The 24,517-nt window shown below is 42.6% G+C and overlaps 1 protein-coding gene across 5 annotated transcripts in view; it reads left to right on the top strand.

Moving 5' to 3' along the window:
* Positions 1-24,517, top strand: part of LOC144688455 (gamma-aminobutyric acid receptor subunit beta-1-like) — a 383,572-nt gene that overhangs the window by 998 nt on the left and 358,057 nt on the right. The gene's annotated exons all lie outside the window — the stretch shown is intronic.

Below are 24,517 nucleotides of genomic sequence, written 5' to 3' on the forward strand. Positions count from 1 at the left end.
ATTACACCAGTTGCAGACCCCTTCAATAGCTGCGATTTCATATATCCCAGTTCCTCAGTGGATCTGATGCACGATAATAAGCTTCTTGTGATGTGTCTACAAAATGAAAGTCTACGTGAGCAATGTTCCCGCTGTAACAAGGGACTACTCCTGTTATTGAAAAATCAAGGTGAAAGGCTAAAGCCCATGCTGCAGATATACCACCATGATAGAAAGAGTTAAAACAAGGAATTGGCAATTCGTGATGGATAATGTCTGGTGATTTCATGAGAAGAGTAAGCCTTGGAGAGAGAGGACTTTTTTTTTGGTCCTAGGCATGAGTTGGAGCAGGAGATTTGAACCAATCCTCATTGCAACATATATCATGAAGGAAGATTGTGTAGCACATCTATTTAAGTAAATTAGAAAAGTTTAAAAGAACTTGGGGCCATAACAATGAATAAAAATAAGGAAGATTGCAATTGAGAGAGACAGCCTGGAGGCAAAAGGAAAGGAAGAAATCTCGCATCAGACAGATCTGATTTTTCTTGTATTTTGTCCAGCAATGTGGAGGGATGTTGAAAGGCCATTCCTAGATATGGTAATATTTAAGTCTTAGCCAAATGAAGAGATGTAGGACATTTTAAAGATATTGAGGAGAACAGATACTCTATTGCATCTAACAAAACTGTCTGAGTCATTTATTGTGGATAATTATAACATGTTATTGGTTGTATGAATATCAAGTCAATTAATGATAGTGCCTCAATTTCCTTTACTACATTTATAGAATTGTATTTAAAATAAAAGTCCAATTAAAATTCAGAAAGTGGGACTACATGGACTTAGTATCAGTTATGTTACAGATACCTAGTTATAGTTCTGCATAAATTCCACCCAAAGCTGCTTGAGTGAGTTTAGCACAAGGAAAGTTTACTTTGGACATGCAAAGAACCAAAAGTATTTGTTGAGTGAGTTTAGTCTGTTCAGAATGCAGAAGGTCATATGAATATTTTCCTCAAGTCTAGTGTTTGTGTTACTTAAGTCAGATGTCAGCACATAAAATATGAATATTTACCAACTGAAACATTTTCCTTACATATTTTACTTCTGTGGTTTATAATGAGTGACAAAAGAGGAAAAAATATCTTATGAAGTCTATACAGTAGCACATTACATTTTTACATACCACATAGCTCCTTCGTGGACTTTGCAGTGTGTCCCTTTCTTATCATCTGAACGAACTGATTAGTGAGGTTCTTCTTCCACTATTTATGAAACATCACAGTAGAAGATGTTTGTGTACTACTGGATTTCAAAACATAAATTTATTAGGCTTCAAGGCTCATAATCAAAGTAGAAACAGTCAAGGTGCATCAATCAAGCTCCTAGCACATTCATTTATAAATCTCTTTGACCTCTTGCTATCACACTTCTATAACATAAGAACATAAGAAATAGGAGCAGGAGTAGACTGCTCAAGCCTGCTCTGCCATTCAATAATGTCATGGCTGATTCATACATCTTGTAAATTCTCCTGAGAAACATCAAAGAAATTTTGAAATTCTGTAACAACAGAAAAAAAGTTTCACCAACAAGTAAACTAATCCTTGGAACTGTATGTTCCCAAGGTGCTTTAAGGTCTACATTTGCATGCATCCACAAGGGAAACTGTTCAAAAATCTGCTTCTGATCAGCGAGTTCATTTTTTCTAGAGTTTATTAAAAAATAATGAAACAAGGGATATGATCCAATTGTCTTTAATGCTGATTTGAGGATGTTTGTAAATAGACAGTAATTAATTATAACATCTTAATGAAAAGCCTTTTAACATACATTTTCCCGCAAATCATTTTGTAAATAAGACAGAACTTGTGGGCACACAACATTAGTCACAAAGAAATATTTCAATAGTACAGTTAATATATCACAAATATATAGACATCAAATAATTTGCACTACATTGAGAATTGAGTTGGGAGTTGGCACATGCTCCTGTTATACTCTCACTCCATAATATTGCAGATAAATATAATGGAAAAGAGCCTGAACATTTATTCTATCTTTGTAACTAAGAGTAAAAATTATGTTTGCAGAGCAGAAACATTCTAACATAATAATGTTAAATTTCTTTTATTAACATTACCATATCATACAAAAAATATTGAAGCTTCTGAATTTTACTTTTGCTTGAATTCATGTAGATAGCTAATTATGTAAAGTTATGTAATGGGCTGAAATAATATTACACATTTTAAATAAAAATACTTTCTGAATAATGTAATTTTATGATGTATTTAATTAACAAAATGCTCCTGTCGCAAGGGCAGTTCACAGAGATTCTTTGCCCAAAAGTTACTGATGAGGAGTTTTGAATTGTCCAGAAATATTGATGATCTGTCTGAAATATGATATCATAGAATCATTGATTGGTTGCAGCACAGAAAGAAGCTATTTGGCCCATATGCCTATGCTGGCCCTCTGAAGGCACAATTCACCTAATGCCACTCCCCTGTCTCTTCACCATAGCCCTGCAATTTTATCTTTTTCAGAAAATGATCCAATTCCCTGTTGAAAGCTTCAACATGATCCTACCTCCACCACATTCTCAGGCAGTGATTTCCACATCTTAACCACTCACTACATGAAAATGTTTTTTTCCTTATGTCACCATTGCTTCTTTTGCCAATTACCTTGAATCTATACCCTCTTGTTTTCGATCCTTTCACCAATGGGAACAGTTTCTCCCTATCAACTCTATTCAGGTCCCTCATGATTTTGAACACCTCTACCAAATCTCCTTTCAACTTCTTTTCTCCAAGGAGAACAGTCCCATCTTCTCCTGTGTTTCTACAGGACTGAAGTTCCTCATCCCTGGAATCATTCTCGTGAATGTTTTCTGCACTATCCCTATTGCTTTCACATCCTTCCTAAAATACGATGCCCAGAACTGTATGCAGTACTCCAGATGAGGACAAGCAAGTGTTTTATACAGGTTTAACATAACTTCCTCGCTTTTGTACTCTATGCCCCTATTGATAAAGTCCAGGATGCCGTATGCTTTATTGACTTCTCTCTCAATCCATCCTGCTACCTTCAATTTATGTACATATACATCCAGGTCCCTTTGCTCCTGAACCCCCTTTAAAATTGTACCCTTTCATTTATATTATCTCTCTCTACATTCTTCTGACCAAAATTAATCACTTCACACCCTCTGGATTAAATATCATCTGCCACTTGTTCACCCATTCCAGTAACCCCTTTGAAGTTCTACAGTATTGTCCTCATGGTTCACAATACTTCCAAGTTTCATATCATCTGAAAATGTTGAAATTGTGCCCTGTATACCAAGGTCTAGGTCATTAATATAGATCAGGAAAAGCAGGGGTTCTAACAACGATCCTTGAGAACTTCCTCTAGTCTGAAAAACAACCATTCACCACTACACTTGGTTTCCTGTCACTCAGCAAATTTAATTTCCATGGGCATGATTTTTAGGTTGGCAGGTGGGCAGGCGCGATCGGCAGGTCCAGGGTCAGCCAGGGAATGGACCACCAACCACGATTGGCCCCCGACCGCGAATTCACGCTGGCTGGCCAATTAACGGCCAGCCAGCATGAAGCACACACTGAAAGGCTCAGCACTGCCAGAGGCAGGGGCGGGGGGGGGGGCGGGGGTCGCGGGAGGAGGGCGAGGGCTGAAGTCAGCGTGGTTGCGGGTCAGCACGGACAGAAAGCTCCCTGAAGGTAGAGAGCTGCCTCAGGGAGCTGCAGACCTGAACAACCTAAAACAAAGTTCATAGAAACTGGAAAAAGTGTCCAAGCTTCATAATCAGTCACCTGAAAATGTAGGTAATGAAAATGCTGTCCACAGAAATCTATTTTTATTTCAATTTATCACGGAAACCTCATCCCGCCCATGGATGAGGTTTCCTGTAAAATGCAAAGGCCGCCTGGCCAATTCACCCACCAGCCAACCATAACGTTGGACAGGCAATGAAAAGTCTTTGTTAATTACACCACTCATGTTGCCACTGTCCCTTTTATTCTATGAACTTTAACTTTGCTCACAAGTCTGCTGTGCGACACTTTATCAAATGCCTTTTGAAAGTCCATGTACACCACATCGACAGCGCTACTCTCAACAATCCTCTCTGTTACCTCATCAAAACACTCAAGCAAGTTAGTTAAACATGATTTTCCCTCAACAAATCCATGCTGACTTTGCTTAATTAACTCACATTTGCCCAAGTGACTATTAATTTTATCCTGAATTATCTTTTCTAGAAGCTTGCCAACACTGAGGTTAAACTGACTAGCCTGTGGTTGCTGGGCTTATCTTTACACTTTTTTTTAACATGGGTACAACATTTGCAATTCTCTAGTCCTCTGGCACCAACCCTGCGTCTAAGGAAGATTGAAAAATTATGGCCAGTGCCTCTGCAATTTCCACTCTCACTTCCTTTGGTATTCTTGGATGCAACTTATTCGGTCCTGGTGACTTATCAACTTTAAGTACAGACAGCCTATCCAATACCTCCTCCTTTTCAATTTTAAACCCTTCTCTTGTCTGAACTACCTCCTGTTTTATCATGACCATTTTTTTTTTTATTCTTTCACAGGATGTGGGCATCACTGGCTATGCCAACATCTATTGCCCATCCCTAATTGCCCTTGAGAAGGTGGTGGTGAGTTGCTTTCTTGAACTGCTGCAGTCCATTTGGTGTAGATTCACCAACAGTGCTGTTAAGGAGGGAGATACAGCATTTTGAGCCAGCAACAGTGAAGGAACAGCGATAAAGTTCCAAATCAGGATGGTATGTGGTTTGGAGGGGAACTTGAAGGAACTATGCAGCTGCTGCCCTTGTCCTTCTAGGTGGTAGAAGCCATGGGTTTGGAAGGTACTGTTGAAGGAGCCTTGGTGAGTTTCTGCAGTGCAACCTTCTTCCTTTGTGCTAGGTATGACTCCAACCAGTGGAGAGTTTTCCCCCTGATTCCCATTGACTCCAGGTTCGCTAGGGCTACTTGATGTCATACTCGGTAAAATGCTGCCTTGATGTCAAGGACAGTCATTCTCACCTCAGCTCTTTTGTCCATGTTTGGAACAAGGCTGTAATGAGGCCAGGAGTTGAGAGGCCCTGACGGAACCCAAACTGAGTGTCAGTGAGCAGGTTATTGCTGAGTAAGTGCTGCTTGATTAGCACTGTTTACAACACCTTCCATCACTTTTCTGATGATCGAGAGTAAACTGATAGGATGTTAATTGGCTAGGTTAGATTTGTCCTACTTTTGAGATCCTGCTTGCTAATTTCCTACCTAGCTGTCTAAATTCTGACTGCAGGATCACATCCTTCTTTCTACCTATATTGTCAGTCCCAATGTGGACCATGACTGCTGGCTTTTCACCTTCCCCCCCTCTGCAGCCAGTCAGTGGCATTGGCACCAGGGAGGCTAGATACCACCTTAAATTCATGCTTGTGGCAGCAGAAACACCTATCTGTTCCCCTAACTAGCGAATCTCCTATCGCTATTGCTCCCCTAGTCTTCTTTGTGTTCCCCTGTACAGCTGAATCAGCCATGCTGCCATGGACTTGTCTCTGGCTATACCACCCAGATGAACCATAACTTTCATTAGTATTCAGAACTGAATACTGGTTGGAGAGTGAGATACACTCAAGGGACTCTGGCACTACCTGCCTATTTCTTTTTACATGCCTGGTTGTCACTCATTCCCTCTGTCCCTGTGCATTCTTAATTTGTGGGGTAATTTCCACAAAGCTCTGAACCTCGTGGATGTGCCACAGATGCCAGCTGTTCCTCAAACTCTGAAACCTGGATGACACTTCCTGCACATATGGTACCCGAGAACACAGGAAATGTCCTGGAGTTCCCACTTAGAACGGGATGTGCACTCCTGTTAAAAATGTTTTTTTTAATTTGAATGTAACATTTAATCCTTTTCAGATTAAATAGCAAACATTAAAAATCACAGTTAGTGACTGATTAGTATATGATATAATGAATTCAAATGTTTCAGCACCATATAGCTAATATGCTATTTCCTTTCAAAAATGAATGATGAACTTCGAAAATATTTTCAAAACCATCCTTGTTAACCGAAATTGAGCAGATGTTTGTTAAAACCAAGGTTAATGATGACAGTAGTAGTGAATTATCACAAACACAATATAGACTGGAAGTTACTTCTGTCAATATTATTGTGTGAATGCTTAACACACTTGAATCATATACCCCTCTCCAATGTAATGTGTGCATTGAACCACTTATGGGTTAAATAGCAGAGAGGTATTGGATACAGACAGAAAACACATTTGTACAATCTCATCAATAGTAATATTAGCCCTTTACTTTAAAACTCCGTCCATTGATTGTCAGTAGTTGTGTGAGAATTTCCTCATTTAACTTAAATGGTTTAGGCTGTAATTTATGATTTGGTATTCCAAATGAAAATCTAACTATTTAGTTGGACGTTCCAATCTTAACTGTAGGCTCCACGTACCAAGTTCAGGTATTCTAAACTACAAATGGGACAATTACATTGAAAATTGTCTCTTCTACTTTATGTTTATTTCTTTGGCTGAAAAGCTTATTAACTTTTCATGATTTTTACTCTCATGATGCCAATTTGCATTAATACATTGCAGATCCTCTGCTCAATTAACTGAAATTATAAATTCAAAACTAACATTTCAACTGTGATATCGATTTGTCACAATGGATAAAAGGAAATGTATTCACTCAGGCTTTAATATTTTTGAACTTATCAGCAAATTAGTTGTCTGTTTACAACGTGTTTGATTTCGATGAAGGTGACTGTATTGTAACCAAATTTGTTGTTGATACAAAGGTATGTAGGAAAGTAAGTTGTGAGGAGGATACAAAGATTCTGCAAAGGGATCTAGATTTGTTAAGTGAGTGAGCAAAAATTTGGTAGATGAAGTATAACATGGGAACTTGTGAGGTTGTTAAATTTGGCAGGAAGAATAGAAAAACAGAATATTATCAAAATAGAGAGAGACTACAGAAAGCGAGTGTATAGAGGGGATTTGGGTGTCCTTAAACATTAGTCACAAAATGTTAGCATGCAGGTACAACAGGTAATTAAGAAAGAAATGGAACACTGGCCTTTATTGCAAGAGGGAGTATAAAAGTAGGGAAGTCTTGCTAAAACTGTAGAGGGCATGGGTAAGCCCACACCTAGACCTGAATTTTGCGCTTGTTGGATACGCTTGATCAACAGACCCAGAAGCGGCCGCAGTTTCCACTTCCGGCAACAATTTGACCACAAGTGTGATTTCACACTAGCTGGCCAATTAAGGGCCAGCCAATGTGAAACACACCCGGATATTGGCAATGCGCTGGTGCAGGATCCAATGGGGACCCGGTGGGGCATTTAAAAACAGCAGGGGCAGCTCCCTGAAGGCTGCCAGGAGGTTTGAAGGAGCCTCAGGGAACTGTCTCGGAGAGACTTTTGAAATTTGCAGGACCTCTGGCCTCAGCACCTGCTGGGCGTGCAAGGAGGGAGGGCAATGCCAGTGGGCACTCTATCCCCTTGGTTCACGCATGAGTGCCTGTGCGCTCTAGTGGAGGCAGTGAGTGCGAGGCAGGGCATTCTGATGCCGCGGGATGGCAAGAAGAGGCCACCGCACCAGACAAAGATAGCTTGGTCAGAGGTGGCAGCCCAGGTCAGCGGGCATGACGTAATGCGTCATTCCTGGATCCAGTGCTGCAAATGGTTTAATGATCTCCTGCGCCCAGCAAAAGTGAGTACCGAGTTGACATGGTACTGTGTGAAGCTGTCGTGAAGGGTGGCCATCCTTCGTGGTGCTCAGGAGTGTAGGAATCAGAGTGACATAAGGCACATACACCTGTGCCAGCCAAGGCTGGGAGATGTGACCGCTAGCCTTGGAGGCATAGAAGGGCGGGATGTGCAAATTTGACAGGCTCCTCAACCGGATTCTCTGGGTGGTGGTGGGTGTGAGGCTGTTATAGTGTTGAAGGCAGAGGTGGACCAATGAATGCACTTTGTTCCGAACAGGAGAAGAGAAGCCGTAACGCTGTGGAGCACAGATGAACAGGTGGTGGGGTGGCCAACCTGTTCATACTGACTAAATTTGAGATGGAAGCCCTTGAACTAGAGTGCCAACGAGGTGCAAGGTCCTCAGGTCATGGAGAGGCAGGGGTCTCGGAGGAACATTAAAGTCCAGTTGCAGATGCGAGATTGGTGTAGAGTGCAAACAATGTAAGGCCGTCTCATCTCAAATGAAGACTGCTAAGCAAGGGTCCCCAGTGATCCAGCAATCACCATGATGCAGTTGTCCATAATCTCTCCCATCCATCTAACATGCACATTGACTGTGTGATGATTGATAATACTGACACACTGTCTTCCTCCCTCAGATGAGCCATCTTCCAGAGGCTGCTGGGACCCCAAGGACCCTCCCTTTACAGCTGAGGAGGAGCCACAGATGGTTCCACCAGAGTCACACCCTCTCTGGCTACCAGCACCAGCGCAGATACAAGCACGTCGGTGGGCGTTAGTTCAGAGGCTCAGATGGTAGTGCATTGTAGGGAGGGTACAGCACACTCACATGAGGAACTGGCAGAGGCATAGAGTGCCCAGGGCACCAGAAGTTGGAGGACTGCTGGAAACCAGAACGATGTTGAGTCTGAGGCAGCCGTTGAGCCTCTGGCGTTGCCCATCATGTGGCCGATGCTGGATGTCCAGTGGGATGCATGGGAAGATCTGGCAGAGATCTCTGAGTGTCAGCATGCCATGGTCCCTGTCATGGAGGAATCCATGAGGAGCTTGAGCACTGCCTTGACCCTGAGCACTGAGCGCAAAGCCTCCTCAATTGAGAGAGTGGCGACTCTCATAGAAAGGCATCTAGGAACAGAATCAGGGATTCCTGGGGTCACATTCGGACCTGCACTTCCACATACCGTCAGTGACCTCAGGAGACCAGTGTGAGTGTGTGAGATGGCACTGCCAGTGTGAGAGATGGATGAGGCACCTAGTCTCTCTGTTAGGTGCCCGTGCATCAATGGTGAGCAGGGAGGTCCAGACATAACTCACACTGATGGATGAGCTGCCTGTTGTCCCTGTAGGTTCCTCTCACAGCGTTCCAGATGAGGGCGGCAGGTTCTCCACCCCTTTGTCAGTGACCGTGGCATCTGAAGTCGCTGGTTGCACCCTCCCAGGCTCAGGCCTGCCAGCCAGAGGATGACCACCAAGGTCATCAGGGCTGACAGGACAGCAGAGTTAGCAATCTGACTCCAATGCCACTGCCAGTGAGGGTTGGGAGTGGGGCACCAAGACCCAGCACTTGCAAGTGTAAGTTTAAGGCACTGTGAGCACAGGATGGGATTTTCACGGGTGGCATTCTTTCATTTCATCAGTTTTATGTATTGTTTTTTGTGCGACAGTAGTCTTTTGAAACTCTGGAAAGGATATAAATCTAGATTTTGTTTCAATGCCCTGAGTGTCCTTCATGTTTTCTACAGGTGCAGGCCTTATCAGTGCCTTATGATAGACGGCAGGGGCAGCAAACTTTATTACAGAGGTTGTGAGGCGACACTGGGATCATGGGATTGCCTCCTCAGAAATGTGTGGTAGGGAGACAGTGCCCTTGGCATGACAGCAAAGCCATGCTTTGGCAGCCTAGCAGAAAGTGTGTTGAAACAAGGCCCCCCAGTGTCTCTGCCTCCCTAAACGTTCCTCAAGCCTGCTTCCACATCCTCAGCCTGTGCCTGCCAGGGTTCCACATCAGATCCATCTGTAGAGCCTTCCTCAGTGGCCAGTGGAGCTGCCTTGCTATATTCATCCTCCAGTGGGCTCCCCTTGCCAGTGCCAGATTGTGCAGAGCGCAGCAGACAATGACAATAAGCAAAATATGCTCTAGATGATATTGCAGTGTACCATATGATTGGTCCAGGCTGTGGAACCTCATCTTCAGCAGGCCAATGATCCTCTCAACCACAGCCCTTGTGTGTGCTGAGCTACCTTTTCAAGGGATATCCTTTGTCACCTGCAACAAACCATCCAGCCGAACTGGAGCCATGAGCAGACTTGGCATTGGGAGTGTCGTAGGATGTACATATCATGGGAGCTGCCAGGGTACCTTGCACAGACTTGCAGAATCTGGGTCTTGGAGTCACATACTATCTGCATGTTCATAGAGTGGGAACCCCATCTATTCTCAAGGGCATTTGGCTGACCTTCTGGTGCTTTGATGGCCATATGAATGCAGCTTATGGCACTCTGGATGTGGGGGAACCCAGCAATAACTGTGAAGCCTTTGGTCCACTCAGCCTGGCTGGTTTGGTCTGTTTGGTAATGAATGATTGTGAGGGCCCGTCTGAACAGAGCGTCAGTGATGAGCATGACACAAGCGTGGACAGCTGATTAGAACACTCCACACAAATCCCCCACTGTACAGATGCAAAAAAATTGAGGGCTACTGTGACCTGTAGAACCCCTGGCATTGGATGCCCCCTCACAATTGGAGGCGATCTCCAGACCAATCATCTGACATATTGATGCCATGGTGCTCCTAAAGAGGTGGAGCCTCCTGCGGCACTGGACCTCAGACATGTTGAGGTAGCTGGTTCCTATCTGCCCCCGGCATAAACCTTGACTCCCTTGTCAATAAAATATCTAACTCAGCTTTGAATATATTCAGGCAGCCTCCTCCTCCAGTTGGCTGTTTAATTGTCCACCACCATTTACAACTGAACATTACAGGGCTGCAGAGATTTGATCTAATCCATTGCTTGTGGGATCACTTAGCTCTATTGGATGCTGTTCCAGCTGTTTGGCATGCAAGTATTCACTGTTGTGAGTTCACCAGATTGACACTGCTGCCACTGTGCATCAGTGGTGGAGGGAGTGAATTTTTGTGAATGGGTTGCCAATCAAGTGGGCTGCTTTGTTCTGGATGGTATCAAGTTTATTGAGTGTTGTGGGGGCTGCACTCACCCAGGGTAAGTGGAGAGTATTCCATCACACTCCTGACCTGCGCCTTGTAGATGGTGGACAGGCTTTGGGGAGTCAGGAAGTGAGTAGCTCGTCACAGGATTCCTAGCCTCTGACCTGCTTTTGTAGCCACAGTATTTATATGGCTAATTCAGCTCAGTTTCTCGTCAATGGTAATCCCCAATGTGCAACCATCTTCAACCAGAAGTGCCAAATTAATGGTCCATCTCGGCATCCTCTGGAGGTCCCCAGCATCAAAGATGCCAGTCTTCAGCCAATTCAATTCACTCCAAGTGTTATGAAGCTATGCCCCTTTATTTTTGAACATACAATTGTTCAAATTTCAACTGACCTAGAAATTTTGCAATTTCAACTGAGACAGAGCAACTTGCTCAAAAATGTAAGGCCATATTCCAAGGTGAAGCTGAGAAACCAGCAAACCACCCTCAGAGGAGTATGAAGAGAGACAATTTCCAATAATCTAGACACCCATCAAAACTCATTACAGTCTAAGGAAGAGACATTAAAAATGCAAAGTACTGGATATTGAAGCAATAGCCACAGGCAGACACACCCAAAACCTCTCAGGAATACACAAGGGGTGAAGTACTTCAAGGCAAGACTGCCAGCCACTAGAGAGCGATTGCAAGTGACACAGATGTCTTCAGCAGAGGAAACAAGCTAAGGGCTGCTCTCTCTCCCTCTCTCTCTTTTGGAATTAGCATGTCGCCCAGTTTAAGAAGCCAACCTACCAGCAAACCAAGAGAGGAGTTGAATAAATACTTTGCATCAGTCTTCATGGTAGAAGACATGTATAATATTCCAAAACTACTAAATAATCAAAGGACAAAAGTCGGGGAGGAAATAAATACAATAACTATCACTAGAGAAAAAGTACTAGGGAAACTAATGAGGCTAAGGTCGATAAGTCCCCTGGACCTGATGGCTTGTATCCTAGGATATTAAAGGAAGTAGCTATACAAACATGGATGCATTGGTGGTAATCTTCCAATAATCCTTATATTCTGGAGAAGTCCCAGAAGATTGGAAAACTGCCAATGTAATGCCCTTATTCAAAAAGGCAAGGAGACAAAAAACAGGTAACTGTAGGCCAGTTGGCTTAACATTCATCATTGGGAAAATGTTAGAGTATTATAAAGGATATAATAGCAGAGCAGTTAGAAATACATAATCTAATCGAGCAGAGTGAGCATGGCTTCATGAAGGGGAAATCATGCCTGACAAATTTATTAGAATTCCTTGAGGAGGTAACAAGCAGGATCAAAAAAGGGAAACCAGTAGATGTAATACATTTGGATTTCCAAAAGATGTTCAATAAGGTAGCGCACATAAGGTTACTTAATAAGACAAGAGCCCATGGGGTTGGGGGTAGTATATTAGCATGGATAGAGGATTAGCTAACTAATAGAAGACAGAGAGTTGGGAAACAGGAGGCATTTTCAGGATGGCAACCAGTAACTAGTGGGGTGCCACAGGGATCTGTGATGGGGCCGAAATTATTTACAATGTATATTAATGACTCAGATGAGGGAAGTGAATGTACTATCGCCAAATTTGCAGATGACAAAAAAATAGGTGAGAAGGCAAGTGGTGAGGATGACTCAAAGAGTCTACAGAGGGGAAAAGATATGTTAAGTGAGTGGGCAAAAATTTGGCAGATGGGACAGAGGGCAGAATATTCTGCCTGGTGGGCGGGCCCGACCCAATCTCCGGTGGGCGGGAAGCCAATCCCCGCTGGAGAAGTGGGCCCCGCCGCCATTTTACATGGGCGAGCCAATTAACGCCCGCCCAGCGTGACGTCCGACAGGAAGCGCTATGCACTTTCTGTGCGGGCGAGGGATTCCCCAAATGCGAGAGTGCGCTCTTTCACGCATGCGCACGAAAGAGCACATATCTCCCTGAGGCAAAGTGCTGCCTCAGGGAGATCGCTGACACTTAGAAAAATATTGAAAATAGAAAAAGAAAAATTCCCTAACATGTCCCCCTCATGTGACAATGTCACATGAGATGGGACATGTTCATAATTTACATCAGAACTTTATTAAACTTTTTAAAACCCTACATGAAACCTCATCCCACCGGTGGATGAGGCTTCATGTTTTATCTATTAGCCGCCGGGGCTCCTGGCCTGTCCGCCAGCCAACCTAAAGATTGGGCGGGCAGGTCCTTTAATTGTATAATTGATCCTGTCCATGGCCTCAATTGGCCATTTACAGGTCAGTGGGCGCACAACTGATTTTGCTGCGCCCCCGCCTTCCTGAAAATTTAAATGAGGCAGGATGACGTCGGTGGTTCCGCCCAACGTCAGCACGCATCATTTTACATGTCGGTGAGTGGGCCCTGCCCCCTGCTCGCTGGCGGCAAAATTCTGCCCATAATGTGGGAAAATGTGAGGTTATGCATTTTGGCAGGATGAATAGAGAAACTGAATATTACTTATTTGGAGAAAGAATGCAGAAAGTTACATCTCAGAGGGATTTAGGAGTTCTTGTGCATGAATCTCAAAAAGCTAACATATAAGTTCAACAGGTAATAGGGAAGGCAAATGGAATGTTGGCCTTTATTTCAAAGGAAATGGAGTATAAAAATAGGGAAGTCTTGCTAAAACTATACAAGGGACTAGTTAGACCACACCTAGAATACTGTGAACAGTTTTGGTCCCCTTATCTAAGGAAAGATATGCTGGCACCGGGGGCAGTCCAGAGAAGGTTCACTAGGTTGATCCCAGGTATGGAGGGATTTTCTTATGAGGAGAGGTTGAGTAGATTGGGCCTGCACGCATTGGAGTTTAGAAGAATGAGATGCGATCTTATTGAGGTGTAGAAGACTCTTATGGGGCTTGACAGGGTAGATGCTGAGAAGTTGTTTTTCCCTGTGGGAGAGTCTAGGACCAGAGGGCATAATCTCAGAGCGAGTGGTCACCATTTAAGACAGGGATGAGGAGGAATTTCTTCCCTCAGAACGTAGTGAATCTGTGGAATTCTTTACTACAGAGGGCTATAGAGGGTGGGTCATTAAGTAAATTCAAGGCTGAGATATATTTTTAATCAGTAAGCGAATCAAGGGTTAAGGGGAAAAAGCAGGAAAGTGGAGTTGATGGTTATCAGATTAGCCATGATCTCATTGAATGGTGGAGTGGGTTCAATGGGCTGAATGGCCGACATCTGCTCCTACGTCTTATGGTCTTATCTCATAATAATTATAGCATCTTCTACATCTGATTGCATCCAAGAAACCAGCTAACCTAAATCAGCCACAACATTTAAAACCTACACCTCAGGGACAATAAAGGACACTTAACAGTATATTATTTTAGTTTTTTTTATTGGACTCTGCCTGCCCTTATTTCTGATACATGTGTATATGTATGTGTGCATGCCCTAATGACTGCATAAGGGCCAAATGCTTGACGTCGTGTTTTTATTATGTTTTATAGGTTTAGTGGTTAATAAATTTGCTTTATCTTTGGCTCCAGAAGACCCTGGTTGATTGGGTCCTTATTGCTCACAGTTTAAATAGTTAAATACATTCTGATCTTGAAAAGGCATATCCTCGTGAAAAAGAAACTTAAACCATTGTTATGACTAACCAACAAGGCTGAATAGAGGGGAGCCAGTTCACCCCTTCTCATTTGGTCACAATATACGTTCCTGATGAAGCTGTTCCAGTTCAGCTAGAATACTGGCCTCTGTGCAACAATGTGGAAAATTGCCCGGATATGTCTTGTCTACAAAAAGCAGGGCAAGTTCAATTTGCTCAATTCCTGACCCATTAGCCTACTCTTAATCATCAGTAAAGCAATGAAAGGTGTCGTCGACAGTGCTTTCAAGCAACACTTACACAGCAGTAACCTGCTTACTAATTCATGGTATGGGTTCCAATTAGGGCCACTTGGCTCTAGACGCCATTAGATCAATGGAGCCAAACAAGCTGACCTTAAGAGGGGGAGTAAGAGTGACTGCTCTTGACACCAAGGTAGCATTTAACCAGGTGTGGCAGCAAGAAACCCTAGCAAAATTGAAGTCAATGGGAATCAGGGAGAAAGCTCGCCACTGGTTGAAGTCATGCCTTGCATAAAGGAAAATACTTGTGGCTGTTGGAAGCTAATCATTTCAGTGCTGGAACATTGCTGCAGGAGTTCCTCAGGGTAGTGTCCTGTGCCCAACAATCTTCAGCTGCTTCATCAATGGCCATCCCTCCATCATAAGGTCAGAATTGGGGATAATCGCTGATGATTGCACAATGTTCAGTACTATTTGCGACTCCTCAGATATTAAAGCAGTCTGTGCCAATATGTAGCAAGGCCTGGACAACATTCAGGTTTGGGCTGATAAGTGGCATGTAGCATTCAGGCCACACAAGTGCCAAGTAATGACCATCTCCAACAAGTGAGAATCCAATCATCTCCCCTTGACATGCAATGGCATTACCATTGCTGAATCCCCCACTCTCAACGCCTTGAGGTTACCATTGACCAGGAACTTAACTGGATCAGCCATATAAATATCGTAGCTGGAGTAGATCAGAAGCTGGGAATTCAGAGGCGAGTAATTCGTCTCCTGACTCACCAAAGCCTGTCCACCATCTACAAGGCACACATTAGGAGTATGATGGAATACTCTCCACTTGCCCAGATGAGTGCATCTCAAGAAACGCAACAACATCTAGGACAAAGCAGCCAATTGATCAACGCCCATCCACCATTTAAATATTTACTCCCTCCAGCTCCATTGCACAGTGGCTGCAGTGTGTACTAGATACAAGATGCACTGCAATGACTCACCAAGGTGCCTTTGGCAGCACCTTCCAAACCCTCGACCTCCACAACCTAAAAGGACAAGGGCAGCAGATGCATGGGAATACCACCATCTGCAACATCCACCCCAAGCCACATGCCATCCTGACTTGGAACTATATTGCAGCGCCTTCACTGTCGCTGGATCAAAATCCTGGAACTCCCTTCCCAGCAGCACTGTGGGTGTACCTATACTAGATAGACTGCATCGGTTCAAGGAGGCAGCTCACCACCTTACGGATGGGCAACAAGTGCTGGCCTTGCCCAAATCCCAGGAAAAAATGTAAAAGTTAAACATTTTTTACAACTGAATAATTTTCATTTTCCATTTCATTGGTCATCACAAGCTCTATTTTTTGCTTCGTGTTTAAAAGAAACAAATATCTTGTTCCACTATAATTGCTCATTATATCGCTTTTTTCCATTAAAACCTTCATTGGAAACAGAAAACACTGCATTCCAAAACAAATAGACATTTCCAATTGATATCAGTTCATCCATTTTCATAGGGCACATGATCAGTAACAACCCTAGGGACAGAATTTTTGGGTCGTTGGGCGGGCGTGGCGGGCGAGCCGGGAGTGGCCGGGAAATGAGCCGCCAGCTGCGATTTGCTGGCCAAATAACAGCCAGCCAGCATGAGTGAAGTTCAGCGCTGCCAGGGTGAGGCAGGAGGATGGCAGCGCTGGAGCGAGGGCACAGAGGAGCGCGCAATGAAATTTCCCTGAAGGCAGAGAGCTGCCTCAGGGGGCTGATGAATTTAAAACCAAGAAATAAAGATGTAAAAATGCAAAGAAAAATGAAGGTCCACACATCAGAGTCACCCACCTAAACCTATAGATAATAAAAATTCTGCCCAAACATTTGTATTTTTTAAATTAACATTGGAAACCTCATCCCACCCGTGGATGAGGTACCCTCAAAAATCCAAAGGCTGATTCGCCCACCCGCCAACCGCAGCGTTGGACGGGCAGCGAAAAATCAGCATCAATTGGCTTTTTATTGGCCTTAATAGGCCTCTTAATTGTCAGCTGGCGCGCTGCCACCTCCTTTGCATGCCTGCTGACCGAATAAGCGATGACATTGGGACACTCACCTGATGTCATCGCGCGCTATTTTATGCCCGATCAGGTCGGGTGCGTACCCGTCCATAGCGAAAATTCTGGCCTAGGCAATACAACAGCTGTTGTCATCCTATATTGTGTTTGTTAAAATAATTAAGTTAAATAGCATCTTTAAAGAGTTAGGATTCTTCTCTGCATGTTTCAGTAGGTTGGTTTAATTAGTTGCTATAAAAATGTCCACCGCAGAATGCAATAAATGATTTGCCTTATCACTTTCCCAACTCATACTTGCAACAGTGTCAGTGTATAATTCAATCTGATCAACAAGAAAAGACAAATAAAGTAACTGAAGATTTATGATCTGCTTTGAAAATAATCGTCTGACTTACCATGCAATTCTGGAAGGTATATGCCAGCTTACGCCGTGGGCACCTGAAAGTTTTTTTAAGCAAGGACTGCTTCCTTGACAAGATGCATCCATTTGCTCCCATGCTAATGTGCAATGCCTTAGTTAATCTCAAAAGCTCTATATACTGCCAAGCAAAAGCAAAAGCAAAATACTGTGGATGCTGAAAATCTGAAATAAAAACAGAAAATGCTGCAGCTACTCATCTATTAAGGTAGTATCCATGGACAAAAACCTGCTGAGTAATTTCAGCAATTTCTGCTTTTATTCCCTACCAAGTAAAAGTGTTCACCAAGGTGGTAAATGTTTCCAGATAAACTTTAAACTTTCTGCTTTCTGTTAAGAATGTGAAGCTCCATTGTTTTTAAGCAATGGGAGGCCGGATTCAATTCCCAGCCACCACAAGTAGCATTTGGATGATAGGGGCTGAAAGGAAAGAGGAACGGTAGGTAAATGTGATTAGATTTATTTGCTTGGGTTGCTGGGAAACATTGATAATTAATTGAGCTGAATGGCTTCTTTCCATATTGGAACTTCTATATATTTCTATGTATTATAACTTCCTATTGCGTAGCTTGTACGTGTGTGTGTGTGTGTGTGTGTGTGTGCGTGCACGTTGCGAAGGTTGGGTGCAGGTTTACCTTTTTAAATATTTTTATATCTTTACCTGGGTGGATTTTTAACTTAATATAAACTGACCCTTCTTATTTTAAACTAAAGGAAGACTGCCAGATTAGTTTCTTTGCAATTAGCATATAAATGGTTAAGCAGGAACATTTGGTAGCATTTTCCAGGGGCAGGGCCCGCTCGCCGATGAGTAAAATGAGGCGGGGTGACGCCGGGCGTGCGTCCTGATGTCACCCCGCGTCATTTAGATTCTCAGTCCAGCAGGCGCGCAGCCGAGTCAACGGCTTATTAAGGCCATTAAAAAAGTAATTAAAATGATTAATGAACCTGCCCATCCAACCTTAAGGTTGGCGGGCAGGCAAAGAGCCCAGGCGGCCTTCCGAAAAAGCATGGAACCTCATCCACGGGCGGGATGAGGTTTCATGAGGGATTTAAAATGTTTGGAAAATTTTTAAATAAATGTAATGGACATGTCCAGCTCATATGACAGTGTCACATGACGGGACATGTCAGGAAAATTTTTTCTTGCCTATAATAAATTTTTAAAAGTTCAACCGATTGCCCTGAGGCAGCACTTTGCCTCAGGGAGATCCTTGCGCCCTTCCACACACTTGCGCGAAAGTGCACACAGACCTGCTCAAGGAATCCTCCCCCCAACCCGCACAAGGAGCGCACAGCGCTTCCAGGTGGACGTCACGCTGGGCGGACCTTAATTGGCCCCCCCCCACGTAAAATGGTGGCGCTCACGCCCCCCCAACGGAGGGAAAATGCTGCCCATTGAGTAAATACCTTCATCCTTACAAATTCATCAAAAATAAGACCGTTATGGTGAAACTTGGGGTAGTAGGATAGGCGAGTCATTTTTACCCCTCCTCATGTGGCTGTAACAATGGATAGTACCTAGCAATAGTAATGGCGAGATTGTCAGTAATAAAGGAAGGTACAATTTCTCCTGCTAAGCCATGAACTAGCTTGAAACAAAAAGTTGATACCTGTATCAACTAAAAATCAAAAATAAAAGACGGTTAAAGGTATCTTTGAAATAACTTTGTAGACTGTTATTGGAATCTTTCAGTGAGTTACAACACCATACAACATCTTATATTCATTAAGATATACTTGAATTGTATAGGCTTTGTAAAACATTCTTCATGCTTCACAACAACATATGAACTGTTTGGAGCACAGTGATATAGTTTATAGAGAAGAAATTGTAGATGCAAAACTCAACAGTGAACTGGGTGAGCAGGAACTAGAAAATGGCCAATTCTGAAACTCACCGGCTCTCCATTCATTTTGTGGACTGTGCAATATTCCATACTGGTCTCCAGCCAGCTTTTCTCACTTTTTCTATTATGAGCTTCACTAGAGATTGAAAATCAATTCAAATGAAGCATTACAATGCTGCCACTAACAGCTGGAATTTCTGTCAATGCTAAAATGCCCTGCAAGATTATTGCCTTTGGGAAAGGGACTCTTAAAGGTATGCTTGATTTTTTTTTAAACTTGCCATCTTAATGTAAAATACTGGCATGACTTCAAAACAGCCCTATTATTCAATTTGATGCAAGGCCATGAAGCAGATCGTGAAGGTATACCATAGAGAGCAGGCAGAGCCAGAGACGAACTATCTGATTTAGCTTCATTACCATGCAGCTGGCAAACTCACCATCCATTAAAATCAGGAAAGCAGATGGTCACCTCTCACTGGAGATCAGAGGGAATGGTGCCCAATGCTAAGATAGGTGATCAGGAGGGTGCAAAGTCAAGGGAAGGAAGCTTGTGCCAGGAGTGGGGCCTGAAGGAACCTGTCCACCTCAGCCAATAGGAAACAATTGTTACTTTTTAAAAAAACTTCTCATACTTGTATTCTTCTGGCCCTTGCCAGAACTGCCAAACCCTTTCGGAATAATGAGGAAGCCTCCACTGTTCACTGCTCAAAACTCAGGTTAATACTGCCATCAGGCCCCATGATGTCACCAGAGCCCTATATATATACTTAAAGAAAGGCCCGACCCACCCCCTGCAGCTTGAGGTAGGTCTCCTTGCTACTTGAAATTTAAAATTACAATCATACAAACATACAAATTAGGAGTTGAGACCCCAGCACCCTGTGGCACACCATTTGTCACATCCTGCCAACTCTCTGTTTCCTGTTAGCTAGCCAACCTTTAATCCAAGCCTACACCATGAGCTTTTATTTTCCATAATAACCCTTGATGAGGCACCCTATCAAATGCCTTCTGAAGATCTAAGTACAGTACATCCACCAGTTCTCCTTTATCCACAGGACCTGTTACTTCTTTAAAAAATTCCAATAAATTGGTCAAACATGATTTCCCTTTCACAAAGCTATGTTGATTCTGTCTGATTACCTTGAATTTATCGAAGTGCCCTGTCATAACATCTTCAATAATAGCTTCTAACATCTTCCCTATGACAGATGTTAAGTTAACTGGGCTGTAGTTTCCTGCTTTCTGTCTCCCTCCATTTTTGAATAAAGGAGTTACATTTGTTATTTTCCAATCTGATGGAACCTTCCCCGAATCTAGGGAATTTTGGAAAATTAAAACCAATACATCAACTATTTCACTGGCCACTTCTTTTAAACCCTAGGATGAAATCCATCAGGACCTGGTGACTTGTCAAACCACAGTTCCAACAATTTTCTAAGTACCACTTCCCTGGTAATTGTAATTTTCTTGTGTTACTCCCTCCCTTCCAATTCCTGATTTACAGCTATTCTTGAGATGTTACTTACATCCTGTATAGTGAAGTCCGATGCAAAATGCCTAATCAATTCACCTGCCATCTTTTTTATATTATTTATTCCCCAGACTTACTTTCTATGGGACCAACACTCACTTTGTTAACTCTTCTTTTTTAACTATCTATAGAAACTCTTACTATCTGTCTTTATATTTCTAGGTAGCTTTCTCTTGTACTCTAATTTTTCCCTCCTTATTAATCTTTTAGTCATTCTTTGCTGTTTGTTTATATTCTGCTCAATCTTCTGACCTGCCACCCATCTTTGCACAATTATATAAAAGCAAAATACTACGAATGCTGGAAATCAATTATATGCTTTTTCTTTAAGTTTGATACTATCTTTAACATTTTTTAGTTAACCATGGATGGTGGATCCTCCCCTTGGAATTTTTATTTCTTGATGAAATGAACCTATTCCGTGTATTCTGAAATATCCCCTTAAATGTCTGCCACTGGATCTCTATTGACCTATCCCTTAACCTAAATTGCCAGTTCACTTTTGCTAGCTCTGCTTTCATGCTCTAGTAATTGCCCTTATTTACGTTTAAAATACTAGTGTTAGACCCAGTCTTCTCTCCCTCAGGCTGAATGTAAAATTCAATCATATTATGATCACTGTTACATAGGGGTACCTTCTCTATGAGGCCATTAATTAATCTCATCTCATTGCACAATATCAGGTCCATTGTAGCCTGCTCCCTGGTTGGCTCCAGAATGTATTGATCCAATCCAAGGAATTATCCTGAAAACATTCTATGCATTCATCATCTATGCTATCTTTGCCCATCTGGTTGTTCCAGTCCATATATAGATTAAATTGACCAGATTGGGGCAGGAATTCAATGGGTAAGTTCCAGACTCCACTTTAGCCTCCCCAACGCGGTTTCGCCTGGATGTGGGGGATGGGTTAAAGATCCCTATCCATGTTTCATGTGCTAATTTGGCTGATCGCAATGGTGGCAGGGGTGTGGCCATCAACCTCAGGGCTAGAGATGGAACATCCATCAGGATTCCTGGTCACTATCTATTGCCCCTGTTGGAGACTTCATTGTGTGATGAAGACAAGATTGGGCGCAGCTGAATTCCCTTCTAGATCAACTAGTCCACAGAGATTGAAGGCGCACGTTGCAGGATGGAGATTGTACCAGGTTGTGGTGGAGCCACAGCCTTGGAAGATTCAGAAACCTTCAGGAGAAAGGTAAACATTGGAAAGGAGTCAAAAGTGAAGAAGAACCTGGAAAAACTTCATTCTTTTGAGGTTAGATCCTGGCTGTAATATACTGTGTTACAATTATGAGGTTTATAAGATTGCTATGTTTTGGAACTGTGTCTTTAATTTAAGATGAAATGAACATGTGACCTGTTCTGAAGTCTGCCTGACAGCAAGCTTTGATTGTTAAAGATTAAAGGGGGCCCAAACTGTTTTAATTGGAGGAAGGTGCAAGGTTTTATACTTGGACAGAATGGCAGCAGCCTGTGTGCTAACAATGGGTAGACATTGAGCCTCCAAAGTTCAAGGGCAGGATTTTCCCCCCGTCGGGGGTGAAGTTGAAGTGCGGGCGCGTGGAGGCGCGCCTCCGATTGGCGCCCTCAATTGGGGGTGTGCCGCCATTTTGCATGGACAGGCCAATTAAGGCCCTCCCAGCGTGACATCCACATGGAAGTGCTATGCGCTCCCTGTGCAGGCGGAGGGGGGGCAATCCCTCAGCAGAGAGTGCATGCACTCGAAAGAGCGCACTCATCTCCCTGAGGCTAAGTGCTGCCTTAAGGAGATCGCCTCTACTGTCAAAAATATTAAACATAGAAAAAAAAATTCCCTGACATGTCCCTGCATGTGACACTGTCACATGAGTTGGGACATGTCCATAATTTTTTTTAAAACTTTAGCTAAATTTTTTAAAACCTCCATGAAATCTCATCCTGCCCATGGATGAGGTTTCATGCTTTTTCTGAAGCCTGCCAGGGCTCCTGGCCTGGCCGCTGACCTTAAGGTTGGACGGGCAGGTCCATTAATTACTTTAATGACTCTGTCAATGGCCTCAATTGACAATTGGCAGGCACACAGCTGATTTTGCTGAGCCCCCGCCTACCTGAAAATTTAAATGGGGCGCGGTGATATCGGAGTTCCGCCCAACGTCACCACGTGTCATTTTATGCGTCAGCGAGCAGGCCCCGCCCCCCCCGCTCACCAATGGGAAAATCCTGCCCCAAGAAAAGTGTTAAGAATGTCAGGTTGTAAACAATTGTGTTTTAAACTGTCCATTTACTTCGAAGATAAAAGAGAGTTGGGGGTCTCAAGGAAAGCTAATCAGCATTTAATCAAGATGCAATGGTTCATCATGTAGGAATGGAGGTGAGGCTCATGCTCAGATTAGAAATACTGAACAAATGAGGAGCAAAAACAAGGCTGGAAGATTTGCATATCTTGCACTAGAAGAAGAATCTCCAAGGGAAAAATAACTCCCTGTGAAAGACAGTTCTGAGATTAAAAGTTCCCAGGCTGAGAAAGGAAAGGAATAGAAGTAAACCCTTGAAAGCTAAGAATTATCTTGGACTGGTTCTGGGAGAACTGAATGTCTACTTAAAGGACAACATAAAATATATCTGCGAAGTGTGTTTCTGGTTGTGCTAAAAGAAAAAATTGAATGTTCTGTTTTGTGGTTTAAAGTAAAAGATAGTATTTAATCAATAGTGCTTTTAGTTTTTGTTGTAGTAAAGGTTTTAAAGCATGAAATCTTGCCGTGTCATCTTTTCAGCTATTAAATGGAAGTTCAAATTTCTTTTTAAAAGTTATTGGTTTCTACAGAGATTGCAACTATTGTGAAATCAAAACAGAACAGGATGAAAATGCACATCAACTCAGTTAATATCTGTAGCAAGAAAATACAGGGTATTCTATTTTATTTGTTTGTTACTCTGTATGTATATCAGCTTAACTTTTCACATTCATGCAGATGATCATAACTTACTTGGACAGTAAAAGGTGACAACAATTTTAAAGCAGAATTCAGGGTCAATCATTGAAGCAACTTAAGGTCTATGAATATTTGGATTTAGCAGTGATGTTCAACATAGACACACTGTAGATAAACTGATCTATTGCCTAAATTTGATTAAATCCTCAGTTTTGGCAAAAGTAAGGCGACCTATTTATTGCTATTATTTGCTTAAAAACCTACAAATAAGTAGACAACCATTGTCAATAAAGCAAATAGTAGCATAGCTCTGATGTGATGCTATCAGTAGTGCCCTCACAGCACACCCATTTGCCATTGCCAGCTCACTGATCATTGGTATGGGGTTTGATTGAATCATTTCATTCCAGACTTGATCACAGCCTTGACACAGACATGAACACAAAAGCTGAATGATCGAGAAGAGGTGTGAACAGTTGCTCTCCACAATCAAGGCAAAATCTGACTGCGTATGGTATCAAAGAACACTCATAAAACTGAGGTTAATGGGGGTCAAAGCGAAAACCATGGGATCTGGGCGAAGCATCAGGGATTTGATTTTAACTCTTCCATTTGGCTTCCATTGGGTGGATAGAGTTAAAATTGGTTCTCATATAAATGCCAGATCATTATTTTTACTTTAAATCAATCCTATGGCATTCATTTGCTGTTTTTAATTGTATATTCTTTACAAAGACATTTTCCAATGAATATCACTGTGTTCACAAAGTCCCGTTATTGATTAATATATTTACTGTTATCTTTGATTCATTGGTTTCCTTCTGGTCATAAAGAGGAAATTCTGTTTTACAAGTCAGAAAATCCTACAAGCATGAATTTAAATGGAATTCTTTAATTTAGTACTTGCTTGCTGACATTGTTAATACAGTATTTTAATTCTACC

This window comes from Cetorhinus maximus, chromosome 1 (genome assembly GCF_964194155.1).
Source record: "Cetorhinus maximus chromosome 1, sCetMax3.hap1.1, whole genome shotgun sequence".
NCBI classification, from domain to species: domain Eukaryota; kingdom Metazoa; phylum Chordata; class Chondrichthyes; order Lamniformes; family Cetorhinidae; genus Cetorhinus; species Cetorhinus maximus.